This window comes from Hemiscyllium ocellatum, chromosome 33 (assembly GCF_020745735.1).
Source record: "Hemiscyllium ocellatum isolate sHemOce1 chromosome 33, sHemOce1.pat.X.cur, whole genome shotgun sequence".
In the NCBI taxonomy this organism is placed as follows: Eukaryota; Metazoa; Chordata; class Chondrichthyes; order Orectolobiformes; family Hemiscylliidae; genus Hemiscyllium; species Hemiscyllium ocellatum.
Window position 1 is genome coordinate 29,259,029 of NC_083433.1, and position 20,132 is coordinate 29,279,160.

Genomic DNA, 20,132 nt, shown 5'->3' on the forward strand with positions numbered 1-20,132 from the left:
TGTATTGTTCTATGTTCTATGTTCTATTGTATCCATGCCCCTCATGATTTTATAAATCTCTATAAGGTCACCCCTCAGCCTCTGAAGCTCCAAGAAAAACAGCCCCAGCCTATTCAACCTCTCCCTTTGGCACAAATTCTTCAACCCTGACAACCCTGGTAAATCTTTTCTGAACCCTTTCAAGCTTCACAACATCTTTCCGATAGGAAGGAGACCAGAATTGCACGCAATATTCCAGCAGTGGCCTAACCAATGTCCTGTACAGGCACAACATGATCTCCTGAGCCTTTTTGCTGAGTCCATCAGGAAGGATGTGAATCTGAGAGGGGTAACTATTCCAGCCTGTAGGTCAAAACCTCCCTGTACATGGATGATTATCACCATTTTCTCTTCAGATCTTCAGTGCACAGACTCATGAGCATCTATGACCATTTTAAATTGGCCTTGGGAGCCAAGGTGAATCAAAGCATGAATGAGGTTATGAACTTTGGATCTATGCCGACCGATCCTTTATCCCCTTCACTGTCAGGACAGATTATCTGCAGGTGCAGACAGCATGATTCAGAGGGGCCACGGCATGTGAAAAAAACTTGGGAGGAGCATATCACCAAGGTGAGGCAGAATCTGGGCTGTTGGGAGCACCTCTCCATCAAGTTTGAGGTACTCTCAGTGTTGTTGTGCATGGCACAGGTCTGGTCAATTCCCAGAATGTGTGCTGCTGCAGTCACCCCAGCCATCTTCCACTACATTTGGATGTCTAAGATAGACAGTGTCCATAGGGACACCTTGTACAAAACTCCAGATAAAGTGGGGAGGAACATACTCAACACTACCCCCGTCCTAAAAGCCACCTTTGTGTGTGGCTACATCAAGCTGGGCATTGACCCTCAGTACGCAAGTACCGAGTGTCACTATGTTCTGAGGTTCTACCTGTTCCTGGTGTTGCGAAGGATGGGCCTGGCTTCGGCTTTGCAGAATGCTTCAAGTAGTTGGACCATTCCATATCAACTGTCCTTCATGGAGAAATTTGTAAAGAAAATCATCTTTGACCACAAGTCCATCCAGGAAGTGGTCAGCATGTATTGTTCTGGAGACCCTATGAGAAAAGGAGGGGGTGGATGCTGTCAGGTTGTTCCTTGACCAGACTGTCAAAAGTGATTTGGCAGAATACCTCATCACCAGAACTTTATAGCAAGCACCAAGATATTGCTTGGCTGGTGGTGAGAAGGTGTCAGATCCTTAATGTCTGCCCAGACTCTTGCACCTCTGCACACTGCCCTTGAAGGGGCTGCGGGGTGGTAGAGACTGTCACACATATCCTGCTGGAATATGCCTTTGCAAAGGAAGTCTGGAGAGAAATGCAGTGATTTGTGTCGAGGTTCGTTCTGAGCAGGTACATGACACGGGCTCTGGGCTCTGTGGGCTGATCCCTCGAACACACACCTAGGCAAACATCAATTGTACCTGGAGACCATTAGCTCAGTGAAAGATTCTCTTTGGTCTGTATCTGGGATGGGCCGAAGGGCTAAAAGTTAATAATGATATTAGATGGCTGCATGAGACAATAGATAGTGTAGGAGGGGCTGAAGGACTGAAATTGTTGATGATACTTGACAAGCTGCATGACCTTGAATGAGTCCTGTGAATCCAGACTGTCTTCTGTATCTGTACTAGCAAGCAGTTTTGTCTTCTGTATCTGTGCCTTGCTGTTTGATACACCTTCCTGGCCATTTGATTGCCAAATAATTCCTGAAAGCATGACTCCTTCCTAAGATTCCTGATTCCTGAAGAAGGGCTTATGCCCGAAACGTCGATTCCCCTGCTCTTTGGATGCTGCCTGACCTGCTGCGCTTTTCCAGCAACACATTTTCAGCTCTGATCTCCAGCATCTGCAGTCCTCACTTTCTCCTCCTTCCTAAGATAGGGCAGTTTTGCCTTTAAGGGAATCATCACTTCTTTCAGCAGTAAATTACTCAGAGGAAGTCAAAATCAAACCAGCATGTCCATTTATAAAGCCCAAGCTCCAGATTCCACTCTTTTAAAAGCAACTTGCAATCAAATTAAACCTTTTAAACAGGCTCTGCAACAAAAATAAAATGTTCAAATTTAAAAGAACAAAATTCAATTTAAAATATTGCTTTCTGGACTAAAAATACACTCCAAGCCCTGCAGTGCCCAGCAAACACAGGAAACCATCGGACATAGCATGCTTCCTCTCCAACAATACCCGAGCTTACATGTAGTTGCAAATGAGAGGAAGGGAGTCAGGCTGAAAGACCCATTAACTGTTTGCTGCCTGGAGTCGTTCAAATTGGCTGGGAGCCCCAGATGCTATTGTATCTGTTTATTCAATCTAACATCAATCATTTATGTGCATAAAATGAAGATCTGAGCAATCCTGAATAGCTCAGATATGGTCACTCTGCACAGAAACAGACCCTTCGGCCCAACTCATTTTGCTTGCAAATTTCCGAAACTGAACTAGGCCCATTACCTGGATTTGTCCTATATCCCTCTCAATGTTTCCAATCCATATCTTTTAAACATTGTGAGTGTGTTTGCCTCTACCAATTCCTCTGGCAGCTTGTTCCTTACACTCACCACCCTCTGTGTGAAAAGGTTACTCATCAGATTCCCTTTCAAATCTTTCCCTATCTCACAGACCTGCTTCTGAAAACAATTTTACATCTATGGAATATTGTTGAATGTCTGAATTATGATTAAGAACCTGATCAGTAAACTGTTGTTGAAAAGCACACGTTAAACAGCAAGATTTTTAAAAAATACTAACTTCAGCCTGTGCTAATCTTTATTTTTCTCTATATATACGTTTAAAAAGTAATTTGATCTTAGTTCTTTTCTTTTCCTGTCTGACTATCTGTGATAATTCTTTAATGTGATTGGCTGCTTTAATAACTGGGAAGAAGCGAGGACTGCAGATGCTGGAGGTCCGAGTTGAGAGTGTGGTACTAGAAAAGCACAGCCGGTCAGGCAGCATCCAAGGAGCAGGAGAATTGATGTTTTGTGCATAAGCCCTTCATCAAGAATGAGCCCTATTCCTGATGAAGGGCTTATGCCAGAAATTTTGATTCCCCTGCTCCTTGGATGCTGCCTGACCTGCTGTGTTTTCCAGCGCCACACTCTTGACTGCTTTAATAACTGCACTTGTACAGTAGAAATCCTCATTCAGTCAGAAATCCAGTGCACACCCAAGGGAGGCAATTTTCTCATCCTAGATCTTTTGGGTCAGCAGTGAAGACCGTTGTTTGGTGATTAAAAGCTCCAGGCCAGTGAGTCAGACTTATATGAACATGCAAACAAGTGAACCAGGAGTTGGAATAGGCCACTTGGTATCTCTAGGCTGTTTCACTTTTTAATATGATCATGGCTGATCTGATTACTCCTCTTTCCTGCCTATTCTGATTATCTTTCATCCCCATCTGCTTGTCAAGAATCTGTTTACCTCGATCCTAATTCTATTCAAAGCCGCGGCTTCCACTTTCTTTTGAGGAAACATGTTCTCCTTCTCTCTGTTGTAAATGGATAGTCCTTTAATTTTAAGCAAACACCCTTAGTTTTAGATTTTCCTATAACAGGAAACATCCTTTCCATATGCATCCTGTCAAGATCTCTCAGGATCTTACATGTTTCAATCAATTCAGTTCTCACTCTTCTACACTTCAGCACATACAAGCCTAGCCAGCTGCCTATTTCCGGTGTTAGTCTAGTGTAACAAAAGGTGAATAATGGATGTATTATTAAAATTTTAGAAGTTAGATTTCAATATAGAGGCTGAAAAAAATCAAAACGTCATTTGGTTAGTGTCCTAAATACATCATGGTTAAGAAAGTATAGTGATTGGGACCAGGTTGACCTCATTAACTATGAAGTTTTTGACAGGGTTTGTTAACCTGGGACCTGGCTGACCAATATAACCAGGAGATTAGAATCTCCTCAGTTGAACACTGACACTGAGCTGGGTGGTCACAGCCAGTGTACCATGCACCAATGAACAAATGTGTGACTTGGTGATGGGACCCAGATTCTATGCAGTTCTTTCATAATGCTTATACCTGCCATCAAATGCCTATGACAGAAAAAGTAAAGAAAACAAAGCCATTAGTTTTGTTTTTCTTCAGAAAAAAAGGAATCAAGCTTTTAGTTCAGTTTAGAAAATACAACGATATACTTTTGTTCAGGGAACCAGTCACCTCCGCAGGAATGTTTTCTAGTCTGTGTTGTTTCTAAGCTGGACACCTTATAAAGATATCTTCAAGTGTTTAGAACTGAGCAAATTTAGGTCCTCAGAATTGTGAAAGGTTCATGCCAGAAGACTTGGAAATATATCAAAGAACTGTGTTTGGTATGCTTTCCTCTATTGGTCAGAGTATTGAGTACAGGAGTTGGGAGGTCATGTTGCGGCTGTAGAGGTCATTGGTTAGGCCACTTTTGGAATATTGTGTGCAATTCTGGTCTCCTTCTTATTGCAAGCATGTTGTGAAACTTGAAAGAGTTCAGAAAAGATTTACAAGGCTGTTGCCAGGGTTGGAGGATTGGAGGAATGGTTGAATAGGCTGGGGCTGTTTGTTGAATAGATCGGAGCTGAGAGGTGACCTTATGGAGGTTTATAAAATCATGAGGGTCATGAATATGATAAATATCGGGTGGAGGAGTGCAGAACTAGAGGGCATAGATTTAGGGTGAGAGGGGAAAAATATAAAAGAGATCTAAGGGGCAATGTTTTCATGCAGAGGGTGGAATGAGTTGCCAGAGGAAGTGGTGGAGGCTGGGACAATTGCAACATTTAAAAAGCATCTGGATGGGTATATGAATAGGAAGGGTTTGGAGGGATAAGGGCTGGGTGCTGGTCGGTGGGACTAGATTGGACTGGGATATCTGGTCAGCATGGATGGGTTGGACCAAACGGTCTGTTTCTGTGTGTATATCTCTGTGACTCTATAACTGTCACCATAATGCATAGATAAACAAAATGCAAGGAACAATGAATCAATTAAGTAGAAAATTAAAGATTTGAGTTCAGTATGATTTCTCTCGACCTGATGTTGCAGAAGGAACATTTAGTCAGACGACGTATTCTTGTTTCACACAGAGATAGCAACTTTGCTACTTGCAAGGCAAGGGACTCAACCTTAAAGGGACAAAAGTTGCCAGAAAGTCTGCCTTTTGGTGATTACAACCATATTTTTATACAAAAATCCACATCAATCAGGAATCGGATCCTTCTTATTGACCAATTACGTATTAACTTTCATAATAGACTTATCACATTGAGCTTTGGATACATGGCACTTAGCATTAGATCATTTACCTCAAACTTCTGCAGCACAGGTTAATTGTGGTTTAGTTTCCTGTTTTCTTTCTGATTTGGGACAAGTTACAGTAAGCTAGCTTAGCTCACGTTAATGCTTGGCTACGTGTTTCTTTACTAAGTGGAAGCAGGTCTGATCAACCCCACATTTGTCTCTGTTTAGCTGCACATTTTCTGTCCCCGCTCTTGAAAAGCTTAAGTAACCTATTCTGATGTTCTGGCTTTGTTTTTGAATCCTTCCACACTCCTCCATTTTGTCCTGAAAGGACAACCTTAGACATCAATCTGTCTCAGTCTTTGGAATTCTATACCCTTATCTTCTGGCATGATCGCCTGCTGGACCATGGCACTAGCAGTAGCCATTTTACACAACAGATGCAAAGGTTTCTAAAGCACCCTACCAGGACTAAGACCATCATGATCAGGAACGGTTCGAGCCCCAAGTTCACCAAGGAAGGACAAGGATACAAACCTCACCAAGAGAAAGCTATCAGTTTAGTATTCTCACCTAAACTTTCTTTTCACTAAAATGCACAAAAACTTCAATTGCCATTTCAATCTATTATTCTAATTCGTTTTCTTTTTCCACTACTCTCCATCTCTAATTGTTTGTTCTTTCTCTAAGATTACCCATATATAGTAAATGTACTTTATAGCTCATTCCAGGTATTTGATATATTTCTGTGCAAATTTGTCCAAATTCAAAATTCTGTTTTGAGATCTCTTACAATAATTATAATTTTATATACTTGATCTTTCCAGAAACTGCAAATAACAATCAGTACCCTCTGATCCCATATTAGATTAGATTACTTACAGTGTGGAAACAGGCCCTTCGGCCCAACAAGTCCACACTGACCCACCGAAGCACAACCCACCCATACCCCTACATTTACCCCTTACCTAACACTACGGGCAATTTAGCATGGCCAATTCACCTGACCCGCACATCTTTGGACTGTGGGAGGAAACCAGAGCACCCAGAGGAAACCCACGCAGACACGGGGAGAATGTGCAAACTCCACACAGTCAGTCGCCTGAGTTGGGAATTGAACCCGGGTCTCAGGCGCTGTGAGGCAGCAGTGCTAACCACTGTGCCACCGTGCCGCCCACAAATCTTCCTGTAACACCCTCTGAATCCTAACCACAAAATCTAGCCAACAGCCTGTTTGTTATATATGCTTGTCTGCTTCAAACCAATTTCCTTTACTTCAACTACAACTCCAAGTCTGCTCATTACACTAGCATTTGCAATGTAACTGTCTTTAGATATTCTTTGTATTGTCCGGTACTTCTTGGATCGACGTCGGTTTGATGTATGATGTGTAGGTCTACATGGGCCTTCCTTCTGTGTGGGTCACCAATAATACTTGGTACGGCCCTTCCCACCTGGCCTCCAAACTGTTCTTTTGGCAGAATGATGTGATAAATACGTACTCTCCTTGCTGGTATATGTGGTAGCTTTCCTTAGTAACTTCATTTTGAGCTTCAACTGTCTTTGAGTGGAAGGCTTTAAGAGACTTAGTTAAGGACATAAAATAGTTCAACAGGATTTCATCCATGCCTTGAATGTTCACTTGTTTGGTGGTAAGAGCAGTATTTATTGGCAGTCTCATTGGTCTACCCACTATTATCTCATGAAGGGACAGTCCCTTTGCCCTATGAGGATTTAATCTTATTAACAAAAGGTGATAGGTAATATCGCTGGCCATTTCAAGCTGCTTTTCCTCATATAAGTTTGTTACTTTGTTTTTTTTTTGCAATGTTCTGTTGTGCTTTTCTATTGCTCCAGTTGACTGGTGGGTGATATGGCCATGACAGGTGATCATTGCTCTGTAGTCCTTTAAAATGCAGTCCATTGCTGCTTGGTATTTATTCTGGCACTCTGAAATGGGGTGCAGAATCTGCAAGAAGATCTTGGCCACCATTGTGACATCATTTTTTCAAGTAGGGTAAGCTTCCATCCACCTGGAGAATACATTTAAAATAACCAATACATAACTAAAACCCATACATTTAGGCATTTGAACAAAGTCCATTTGAAACTACACAAAGGAGCCCCATGGTTGGGGCTGCGAAGCAGGCTTAACACTGGCAGTTTTGCCTGCTTTAAATGTTTGACATTTCATACATCCAGCACTTTTTTTCCAGCTATAGTCACAAAGTCTGGTACGTGCCAGGATTGATGTACAAAACTATTCATTTTGCCTTTGCCCACATTGGTCCAGTGGAGTCTATTTGGTGGTCTAGCTCCATCAGCCACAAAGATCCAATCAGGTCTTTCCTTTTTTGCGACTGGAACTGTAATTAGCACTATCAATGTTGCAGGATACTCGAGATTTCATTCAGCTCCTTCATTACCCATCTTATACAGACGGTACAGAATATCTGTTTCATACATGGCTGCAACTCGTTTAGAATAGCAGTTACAAGGATGGGTGTCCCCGCATCTCCTTCAATACCCGAATATTGTTCAACATAACCCTCACATCCTCATCAGTTTTCTCAGACTTTAGAACATTTCACTGGAATTTTAGTCAAACAAAATCCAAAATTCCAATTTTCACAAAGTACATTTGCAATGAGAAAATCATAACATCCAGAATTAAAGATTAGTTTACATATTAAAACAGTTTTTGGAAGTTCACTCTGGCCAGAAAATGAAGTTTTCAAATGTGATAAATTCCAATTCCAAGAAGTAAAGTTTTGCTCCGCTTTATGAACCAATTGTTAAAATCAACATTTCATTTGCTTTAAACTACCACTGTTGGTTCTTTACAAGGATATGACGTTAACTATACATGTTCAACACTGACACAGACTACATTGTCAAATCACCATGGATTTACAAAATGCAAACTTAATTCAAAACATTTTCAGATCTTGAGTTCCAGGGAATGAAAATGCAAATATTGCACAAGGCACCAATTAACCACCAATGAGCAAAAGTACATTCAAAACAGACCACAATGAGTTAACATTTTGTTCAGTGAGTGCAGCAAAAGTTGTCTCTCTCTCTCTATTTCCTTTTCATTTTTGTTTTTCTCAAAATTTCAGCCAATTGTTTTATGCAATGACAACTAAAGGTGCCATTAGGTGGAAATGACTTCTCAGTTCTTTGTGTCCATTTGACCCATTTGTCAACAAATTACTTTTTATTTCGGAATCACGCCCATAATGGACATACATGTATGTCAAAGGTATTCCCTTCTGAGGATGCACCTCATGAGAGACATCATTCCTCACCCTTTTGACAGCTGTCACACACTCACTATCACAATCATGCAATCATGAAAACTGGACATCCTTTAACTCGTATATTGCAATTAATCAAATTGTCCAATCTCCCCCCAGATGACTGTCAGCTGGGCTTCTTCACTTCTTCATCCCAGATTTTCATCAACTGCAGTTCCTGACTGCCTATCCAACTTTTCTAGGACTCTAGAATAACATTCGCTGACACCACACATCCAAGTCTGTACTATCATCACTTCTGATTGGTTTACCTCAGTCCTGGAACACAGGCCACAACCCCGTTCCCCGCCACTAAGCAAACCAAAGAGAGAAAAGTTTTATCTTTTATTTGCTGCGGTTGGTTCGTTTACTGGCAAGATGCAGTCCCCAGACCAGTGTCTCAAGCCAAAGGGTTAGCCAACTCATTGGAACCTCCAAAAATTGTTGAAGGAACATTTAGTCAGATGGTAGTATTTTTATTTCACACACACACAGCACCTTTATTCCTTGCAATACAAAGGAGTCAACCTTAAAGGGACAACAGTTGCCCTTTGCCCAGAGAGATTGCCTTTCAGTGGTTACAATCATATTTTAATACACAGCTTTTCACTGTACTTAGGTACATGTGGCAATAAATAAATTAAATTAAAATTCCTGCTGGCTATTGGGAATCTTATGGTATAACCATATCATGGTAATTGCACTTTTCTCATTCTTAAGTTGTACCCATATTGGCTCATTTGATAGTACACCTCAGACATTCTCCTTGATCAGGAATGCAACATTTTATGAACCAGACCAAACCTCCTCAAAATATATTGAGAAGATTGTCTTGAGCCTGACTTTTTCTTATTTTAAAGATAAGTGTAAGGCATTCAGCTGCAATTAGATTGATCAAACTACATGACATTAAGCAAAACACGTTTTATTTTTACACTACCTTAAAATATAGATAGACAATTTAGAAATAAAGTTAAAGAATTGGCTTAACTGTAACTGTATTGAAATGCTTAACAAAATAACAGATGTATTAACTACTACTAATTAACTTTTTCAATATAGTAACGTCCCATAAACACACACTTGACAAAAAGCAAAATTCAATTAAATAGGTAATGAAACGTTTGGATATCAAACCTACAGCTCAGCGAGCAAACCTACACCCTAAACCTCAACCTGAGCTACAAATCTTCACAAATCTTGCATCAATGAAATAGATTGTGTCACAGGCAATTCTCCAGTAAAGAAGGGAAAAAAAAATCAAGAGTCAGCTGAGACAAAGAGTAGCAGGGAGGGATGTACTACAGTTTCCAAACTCAGCTTCTAGGCCCAGCAACTGCTACTGAAAACCAAAACTAAAAATCCCAGTTCTGTAGAGGCTTCAACCCACCCATTTAGGTTGCTTCTATTGTTCCAACGTTAAGAAAAAATGCCTCTCAAGCTGTTTACTTTATTGGCTTTAGAACATGACTTGGAGATGCTGGTGTTGGACTGGTGTGGGACAAAGTTAAAAACCACACAACACCAGATTATAGTTCAAGTTGTCACCTGATGGAGTGGTGCTCCGAAAGCTGGTTCTTCCAAATAAACCTGTTGGACTGTAACCTGGTGTTGTGTGATTTTTGGCTTTAGAGCAGATTTTCATGCACCTCTGTCACAACCTTTCTTCATTAAAAGGAAAACCAGAACAAAATATATCCCTTAAAGCCACAGTATCGTCACAAACTCCTTCCCTCCTTTTACACACTTCTCTATCATAGAGTCATAGAGATGTACAGCATGGAAACAGACCCTGTGGTCCGAATCATCCATGCTGACCAGGTATCCTAGATAAATCTAGTCCCACTTGCCAGCACTTGGCTCAAATCCCTCTAAACTCTTCCTATTCATATATCCATCCAGACACTTTTCAAATGTTATAATTGTACCAGAGCTGAGAGTGTAGTGCTGGAAACGCACAGTAGGTCAGGGAGCATCTGAGGAGTAGGAGCATCTCCATCAGGAATCAGCTTATGCCCAAAATATTGATTCCCCTGCTCCTCGGATGCTGTGCTTTTCCAGCACTACACTCATGACTCTGAGCTCCAGCATCTGCAGTCCTCCCTTTCTTTTTATAGTTATACCAGCCCTCACCACTTCCTCTTGCAGCTCATCCCATACATATACCACCCTTTGCATGACAAAGTTTCCCCTGAGGTCTCTTTTAAATCTTTCCCTTGTCATACTAAACCTATGCCCTCTAGTTTTGGACTCTCCCACCCTGGGGAAAAGACCTTGTCTATTTACCCTATCCATGCCCCTCATGATTTTATAAACCTTTATAAGGTCACTCCTCAGCCTTTGACACTCCAGGGGAAGTAGACTCGGCCTATTCAGCACCTCCTTATAACTCAAACCCTCAAACCCTGGCAACATCCTCGTAAATCGTTGCTGAACTCTTAATAACATCCTTCAAATAGCAGGGAGACCAGAATTGCACACAGTATTCCAAAAGCGGCCTAGCCAATGCCCTGTACAGCTGGAACATGACCCCCCCAACCCCTATACTCAATGCTCTGACAAATAAAGGAAAGCATAACAAATACCTTTTTCACTGTGACTCTACTTTCAAGGAACTATGAACCTGCACTCCAAGGTCTATTTGTTCAGCAACCCTCCTCAGGACATTACCATTAAGTGTATAAGTCCTGTCCTGATTTGCTTTTCCAAAATGCAGCACCTCACATTTATCTAAATTAAACTCCATCTGCCACTCCTTGGCCCATTGGCATATCTGATCAAGATCCCATTCTACTTTGAGGTACCCTTCTTCACTGTCCACTACACCACCAATTTTGCTGTCACCTGCAAACTTATTAATTATACCTCCTATATTCACATCCAAATCATTTGCATAAATGCCAAAAAGCAGATCCTTGTAGCACTCCTCTGGTCATCGGTCTCCAGCCTGAAACGCACCTTCCACCACCACCACCCTCTGTCTTCCATCTTTGAGGCAATTCTGTATCAAAATGATTACTTGTCCCTGTATTCTATATGATCTATCCTTGCTTGCCAGTCTACAATGAGGATACTTGTCAAAGGCCTTATTGAAGTCCATATAGATCATGTCCATCGCTCTGCCCCATTCAATCTTCTTCGTTACTTCTTCAAAAAACTCAATCAAGTTAGTGCAACATGACTTCCCCATGCCTGAAACATGTGAACCTTTTCTCAAACCCTCTGTAATGCTACCACGTTGTGGTCCCATGCACGTAATCTAGGCTCTAAGCTCATCCACCTTATCTGTTATACTCGCTGCATTAAAATAACTATTCTTCAGGCTGATAGTCCTGCCATGTATGTTAAGGCTCTGCCTTTCTTTCTACTTGGTTTAGTCCCTCTCTTCTCTTCAAATACTCCACATGCTGAACTACTGCTCTGGTTCCCATCCCTGTCACATGGATTTAACCCCTCCTGAGTTGCATTGACAAATGTTGCTGCAAGGATATTGATTCCCCTCAAGTTTAGGTACAACCCTTCCTTCGTGTATATGTCCCACTTTCCTTGGAAGAGACCCCAGTGATCCAGATATCTTAATCCATCCCTCCTATACTAGCTCTTCAGCAAGCACTCAACAGTATTTTCTCCCTGTTTCTGACCTCACTAGCAGTTGGCACAGGGAGTCATCCTAAAAATACAACCCTGGAAGTCTTACTTTTCAACTACTTACATCACACCCTAAATTCCCTTTGCAGGACCTCATCTCTCTTTCTGTTTGTGTCATTAGTACCAATATGGACATGACCTCTGGTTGCTCACCCTCCCCCTTCAGAATATCCTGTGCATGCTCAGAGATATCCTTGACCTGGCACCAGGGAGCTATCCAGCATCCTGGTGTCTTGCCCGTGGCCACAGAAGCATCTGAAGCCCCTGACTATGAAGTCTTCATCACCGTCTCTCGCCTGCACTTCAGTCCAGCCTGCTTCAGGGACTAACCACACATTAACTTATTACAAAAGTTAGACCTATGACTATGACCTACTTCCTTACTTAGAAGTATGATCTATCAAGCCACATTTCATTTGGGGATCTGACTTGTCCAATAGTATCATCAGTAGGGACCATAATACTGGTAAATCTTCTCTGAACAGCTTCTAACTCATCTACATATTTGAGGTTTATAAAATTATGAGGGGCATGGATAGGGTAAATAGGCAAAGTCTTTTCCCTGGGGTCAGGGAATCCAGAGCTAGAGGGCATAGGTTTAGGGTGCGAGGGGCAAGATATAAAAGAGACCTAAGGGGCAACTTTTTCAAACAGAAGGTGGTACGTGTACGGAATGAGCTGCCAGAGGAAGTGGTGGAGGCTGGTACAGTTGTAATATTTAAAAGGCTTTTGGATGGATGTATGAATAAGAAGGGTTTGGAGGGATATGGGCCAGATGCTGACAGGTGGAACTAGATTGGGTTGGGATAGGCAGGGACGGGTTGGACCGAAGGGTCTGTTTCCGTGCTGTACATCTCTATGACTCTATCCACTCTTAAATAAGGAGATTCATACTGTTCACAGAATGATCAGAGTGAAGGTAGGGCTGATCAGGGATAATTGAGGGAACTTGTCCCTGGAGGTAGGGGAGGCCCTAAATGAGTCTTTTGCTTCAGTGTGCACAAGAGAGAGGGACCTTGTTGATCATGAGAACATCATGACCAGGTTAATGGGCTTGAGCAGATTGATGTTAAGGAAGTGGATGTGCTGGAAATTCTGAGAAGCATCAAGATAAGTAAGTCCCAGGGCCGGACCAGATATATCCAAGGTTATTACAGAAAGTAAGGAATGACATTGCTGCGCTCTGGCACTGATCTTTGCATCCTCACTCTCCACGGGAGTAGTACTGGATGATTGGAGGAAGATGAATGTTGTTCCTTTGTTCAAGAAAGGGACTAGGGAAGTCCCTGGGAATTACAGACCTGGCAGTCTTATATACTTGGTAAGCAAGATACTGGAAGGGAATCTGAGAGATAGGATTTATGACTATTTGGCGAAACATAGTTTGGTTAAGGATAGTCAGCATGGCTTTGTGAGAGGCAGATCGTGCCTCACAAGCCTCATTGTGTTTTTTGAGGATGTGACGAGACAAGTTGATGAAGGTCGAGCAGTGGATGTGTTGTACGTTCAGTAAGGCATTTGATAAGGTTCCCCACTCTAAACTCATTCAGAAATTAGGAAGTATGGGATACAGTGAAACTTGGCTGTCTGGATACAGAATTGACTGGTGAAAAGAAGACAGTGAGTGGTATTGGATGGAAAGTATTCTGCCTGGAGGCCGGTGACCAGTAGTGTCCTGCAGGGATCTGATTTTGGGCCTCTGCTCTTTGTAGTTTTTATAAGTGGAAGGATGGGTTAGTAAGTTTGCCGATGACACAAAGGTCGGTGGTGTAGATAGTGCCAAGGGCTATTGCAAGCTACAACAAGACATTGATAGGATACAGAGTTGGGCTGAGAAGTGACAGATGGAGTTCAGAGTTGAAAATGTGTTGCTGGTTAAAGCGCAGCAGGTCAGGCAGCATCCAAGGAACAGGAAATTCGATGTTTCGGGCATAAGCCCTTCACCCTGAAGAAGGGCTTATGCCCGAAACGTCGAATTTCCTGTTCCTTGGATGCTGCCTGACCTGCTGCGCTTTAACCAGCAACACATTTTCAACTCTGATCTCCAGCATCTGCAGACCTCACTTTTTACTCGACAGATGGAGTTCAACCTGGATAAATGCGAAGTGATTCATTTTGGAAGGTGGAATTTGAATGCTGAATGCAGGGTTAAAGTCAGGATTCTTAACAATGTGGAAGAACACAGGGATCTTGGGGTCCACATACACCGAACCCTCAAAGTTGCCACCCAAGTTGTTAGATTTGTTAAGAAGGCGTATGGTGTTTTAGCTTTCATTAACAGGGGGATTGAATTGAAGAACAGCAAGGTTTTGCTGCAGCACTATAAAGCGCTGGTTAGACCACACTTGGAATATTGTGTCCAGTTCTGGTCTCCTCATTTATAAAGATGAATATAAATGCTTTAGAGAGGGTGCAGAGGAGATTTATCAGGATGCTGTCTGGATTGGTGGGCTTGTCTTATGAAGAAAGGTTGAGTGAGCTAAGGTTTTCACACTGGAAAGAAGAAGGAAGAGAGGTGAATTGATAGAGGTGTACAAAGTAATGAGAGGCATAGATAGAGTAGGCATCCAAAGAGTTTTCCCCAGGGCAGAAATGGCTGTCATGAGGGGTCATAATTTTATGGTGATCGGAGATGACAGAAGTAGGTTCTTTACGCAGAGTGGTGGGTGCGTGCAGGTGCTAGCAGTAGTAGTAGAGTCATTAGGGGCATTTAAGTGACTGGTGACAATACATGGACAGCAGTAAACTGAGGGGTGTGTAGGTTAGGTTGATCTTAGATTAAGATAAATGCTCATCACAACATCATGGGCCAAAGGGCCTGCGCTGTGCTGTACAGTTCTATGTTCTATGTTCGAATCCAGATGTGGTCTTACCAATGCCTTGTATCACTGAAGCATAGGCTTTATCTATACTTTTATATTCAGTTCCCCTCACAATAAATGATAACATTTTATAAGCTTTCCTGATTCCTTGCCGCACCTGTACGTTAACCTAGATTTTTGTAATTCATACACTAGGACACACACATCCCTCCGTATCTCAGATATAGTAATCACTCACCATTTAGAAATTATGTTTTTCTTTATTTCTTCCCACCAAAATTAGTGCAATGATTAAATGTGGTGCAGGGTTAGAATCAATTTTCAGCCCCAATGATGATCAGGAAAAGTTGCATCATTTGACTTCTGCTATTTGGATCTTGCAATGTTACCAAAACCGTGTGATTCATCGGAAATGCAGAGAGGAAGTAGAAACACTGAAGACTGGGAATTCAGAAGGACAGCTTAGTTCACTCCTGCTAAGTTTGAAAAGGAAATTGAAAAGTTTTGTTAGTTCATGTGCAGAACCCAGAAGATATTTCAACATTGATTCCTGAATGGCTTTCTGCTGATATACAAGTACGCGATAAAGTGAACATGGGATGGAAGCAGAAAGTGATGGAACTGCATGGCAGATCTTTGGTCTGAGAAGGAGTTAATATTTCAAGTTTAAAAGGAAACATGGGATGGTTATCAATTGTTCTTTCTATGGTGTTTAAATCTTTGGACAGACTTGGAAGCAACTGAAAGGTGCTTGTAAGTATGTAAATGTTTAGATTTAACATTACTTCAGGTTAACCTGGACCATTATTTAACAGGACCACAGTAGTCCTTGTTAGAGTATTCTCCTTCATGCCATTTTCACTGAATGTCATCATAGACTTGGCAAGTATTTTTTTACTTACAAAAATGACTTGAAATAAGCAGTAGATGGATATTTGAGGCTTTATGTCCATATTTTAAATATTTACCTTTTGGCCAACATTGATGCAGAGAGTCCTTGTTTTCTTGTTTATTTTCCTCTCTCCCCTTCACTCTGATTTTAAACTGAGTGACATGTCATCCAGATAAGATAGCAGCAGGGTAGAATAGTTTGCAATGCATCCATAGATTGTCCTTCTAACTGCATTTATACCTGAAACCTGGAAATTAGTTGCAACCCAGAAACAGTGACACTTGCTTTTAGGATTTTAACCCCTGGTTTTCCCCTTGTACTGGATATGAATCATTGTTGTAAAATCCCATCTGGCCCTTTGGAGAAGGAAATCTGTTGTCCTTTCCTGGCCTGGTTTACATATGACTCCAAACTCCAAATCTGTTTTTCACGTAACTCTTCTCTTAAAATGACCTTGAGAAGGAGTCAGATCAAGGGCAACTAGAGGTGGTCAACCAAATGCTGGCTTTGCCAACAACACCAATATCTCATGCAACATCATGGTTGGTCTGTGATTCAAGATTCAGCTTGATTTCAAAATGAAAAGAAGGGGGACAAAAAAGAATTTCTCAGGTATGACCTCATGTTGAGGAAGACATTTTACAGGAGAAAGTGAGGACTGCAGATGCTGGAAATCAGAGCTGAAAAATATGTTGCTGGAAAAGCGCAGCAAGTCAGGCAGCATTAAAGGAGCAGGAGAATCGACGTTTCGGGCATAAGCCGTCCTCTGAAAAAGGGCTTATGCTCGAAACGTCGATTCTCCTGCTCCTTTGAAGATATTTTACAGCCAATAAAATTAAGCACAATCTCTGTTGCAATTTTGGAAACATAACAGTCAATTAGTTCAGAGCAAGCTCCCACAAGCAGCAATGTAGTCAAGATCTGACAATCTGCTTTTGGGATATGCATTGAGGGCTACATAACAGAGGCTAACTCCCCTCCTGTTCTTCAAAGGGGTAGCATGGGAATCTTTTATGTTCACCTGTGAGGGTGTACTATTGTACTCTCCGTACATTTACAACTGTTGCCAAATTCTGAATGAACATCATCTCCATGTTTGCTGATGACATCACCATGGTAGGACATGTATCGAACAATGATGAGCCAGAATACAGAAAGGAGAGAGAGGGCTTGGTGTCTTGGGGCAATGATAACAACTTTCTCTCAACATCAGCAAAGCAAAAAAGAACTGATCATTCACTTCAGAAAGAAAGGAACAGAACACCCCCCCATCTGTATCAATGTAGCAGAAGTTGAGAATGTCAAGTTCCCAGGAGCGACAATAACTGACAACGTGTCCTGGACTTCACAATTAGATTAGATGCGGCAGTCAAGAGCATCTTCTTCTTCAGGCAGCTTAGGAAATTTGGCATATCCATAAGGACCCTCACCAACATTTATAGATGCACCATAAAAAGCATATCATTTGGCTGCATTGCGGCTCTGCTCAGGACTGTAAGAAACACAGAAAGTTGTGTGCAGAGCCAAGACCGTCTCGGAATCCAACCTCCCATCCGTGAACTCCATTTACACTTTTCGTTGTCACAAAAATACTGTTAACATCAAAGACCCCTTGCACCCCAGTAATGCTGTCCTACAATCTCTTCCATCAGGCAGAAGATACAGAAGTTTGAATACATGCAGCAACAAGTTCAAGAGCAGCTTCTTCCCTGCCTTTATTAAATTGATGGTTGGACTTTCTAACTTCAAACAATGTTGATCTTGCTTCACGCACCTCCTATGCAGTGCAACCTTCTGCCTCATTCTGTCGAAGCACCTGATGATCTGTATGTCCTTGCTTACTATGATCTGACTGTACTGCTCACAAATAAAGCTTTTCACTGTACTTAGGTACACATAACTACAATAAATCAAATCAAATGAGAGCAGATGGGATGTTAGTTAACATCACATATGAATGAAAACACCTCCAAAAGTGCTGCACTAGGCTATTAGCATAGATTTCTGTGATATGAATCTTACTGTTGGATGAACATCTATATTTTACTGACAAGAGTGTTGTCAATTGAACCAAAGCAAATACTAAGGAATTGAAAAAGTGTGCAGGCTTCAGATAAAAGAACCTAAACTGCAAAAGGACCATTGGTGAGTTGAGGAACTTCTTTTTAAGTTATAAACTAGAATGCATTGGCTCAAGGGCTGATGAAAGCAGATTTAGTCACATCTCTTAAAAAGGAATGAGACAATGTGTAGAATGGGATCCTAGCAAACTTAACAGGGTAATTGTTATGGGGGATTTTAACTCTCCAAATATTGACTGGAAACACTAGTTTGAGTACCTTAGATGGGTCAGTTTTTGTCCAATGTGTGCAGGAGGGTTTCCTGACACAGTATGTAGACAGGCCAACAAGAGGCCAAGCCACATTGGATTTGGTACAGGGTAATGAACCAGGCCAGGTGTTAGATTTGGAGGCAGATGAGCATTTTGATGATAGCGACCACAATTTGGTTACATTTACTTCAGGGATAGGAATATACCGCAGGGCAAGACTTATAGCTGGGGGGAATGAGGGAGGAAACTGCAGAGAATGTGCACAAATGAAGTGTGGAGCTTGTTCAAGGAACAGCTACTGTGTGTCCTTGCTAAGTATGTACCTGTCAGGCAGGGAGGAAGTGGTCAAGCAAGGGAACTGTGATTTGGAACTAAGGAAGTTTGAATCCCTTGTTAAGAGGACGTAGGTGACTTATTTAAAGATGAGATGTGAAGGCTCAGTTAGTGTGCTTGAGAGTTGCAAGTTAGCTAGGAAGGATCTAAAGAGAGAGCTAAGAAGAGCCAGGAGGGGACATGAGAAGTCTATGGCAGATAGGATCAAGGAAAACCTGAAAGCTCTCTATAGGTATGTCAGGAATAAAAGAATGACTCGAGTAAGATGAAGACAAGTCAAGGACAGTAGTGGGAAGTTGTGCGTGGAATCTGAGGAGATAGGAGAGGCACTAAATGAATATTTTTCATAAATATTCACACAGGAAAAAGACAATGTTGTCAAGGAGAATACCGATATGCAGGCTATTAGACTAGACAGGATGGAAGGTCATAAAGAGGAGGTGTTAGCAATTCTGGAAAGTGTGAAAATAGTTAAAGTCCCTGGGCTGGATGGGATATATCCTAGGATTCTCTGGGAGGCTAGGGAGGAGATTGCTGAGCCTTTGGCTTTGATCCTTATGTCGTCATTGTCTACAGGAACAATGCCAGAAGACTGCAGGATAGGAAATGTTGTCCCCTTGTTCAACAGACAACCCTGATAATTATAGACCAGTGAGCCTTACTTTGGTTGTGGGTAAAGTGTTGGAAAGGATTATAAGAGATAGGATTTATAATCAACTAGAAAGGAATCATTTGATTAGGGATACCCAACATGGTCTTGTGAAGGATAAGTTGTGCCTCACAAACCTTATTGAGTTCTTTCAGAAGATGACCAAACAGGTGGATGAGGGTAAAGTAGTTGATGTGGTGTAGATGGATTTTGTAAAATGTTTGATACTGTTCCCCACGATAGGCTATTACAGAAAATATGGAGGCATGGGATTGAGAGTGATTTAGTGGTTTGGATCAGAAATTGGCTGGCTGAAAGAAGGGAGAGGGTGTTGGTTGATGGGAAATATTCATCCTGGAATTCAGTTATTAGTGGTGTACTACAAGGATCTGTTTTCTTGGCCACTGCTGTTTGTCATTTTTATGAATGACCTAGATGAGGGTGTAGAAGGATGGGTTAGTAAATTTGTGGCTGATACTGAAGTAGATGGAGTAGTGGACAGTGTGGAAGGATGTTGCAGGTTACAAAGATAGATAAGCTGTAGAGCTGGGCTGAGAGTTGGTAAATGGAATTTAATGAGGAAAAGTGTGAGGTGATTCACTTTGGAAGCAGTAACAGGAATACTGAGTACTGGGCTAATGGTAAGATTCTTGGTAGTGTTGATGATCAGAGAGATCTCAGTGTCCATGTGTATAGATCGCTGAAAGTTGCCATCCAGGTTGATAGGGTTATTAAGAAGCTGTACAGTGTGTTAGCTTTGATTGGTAAAGGGATTGAGTTTTGGAGCCATGAGGTTATGTTGTAGCTGTATAAAACTCTGGTGCGGCTGCACTTGGAGTATTGCGTACAGTTCTGGTCGCTGCATTATATGTGGAAGCATTGGAAAGGGTGCG

At 41.7% G+C, this 20,132-nt stretch overlaps 1 protein-coding gene across 1 annotated transcript in view; it reads left to right on the forward strand.

The window, feature by feature from the left end:
- The first annotated feature begins 15,527 nt into the window (after positions 1 to 15,527).
- The window catches only part of LOC132831249 (NACHT, LRR and PYD domains-containing protein 3-like), a 131,243-nt gene continuing 126,638 nt past the window's right edge, over positions 15,528 to 20,132 (forward strand). The window contains exon 1 of the mRNA XM_060849263.1: positions 15,528 to 15,786. The gene's annotated coding sequence lies outside the window, so the exon portion shown is untranslated. The remainder of the gene's footprint in view (positions 15,787 to 20,132) is intronic.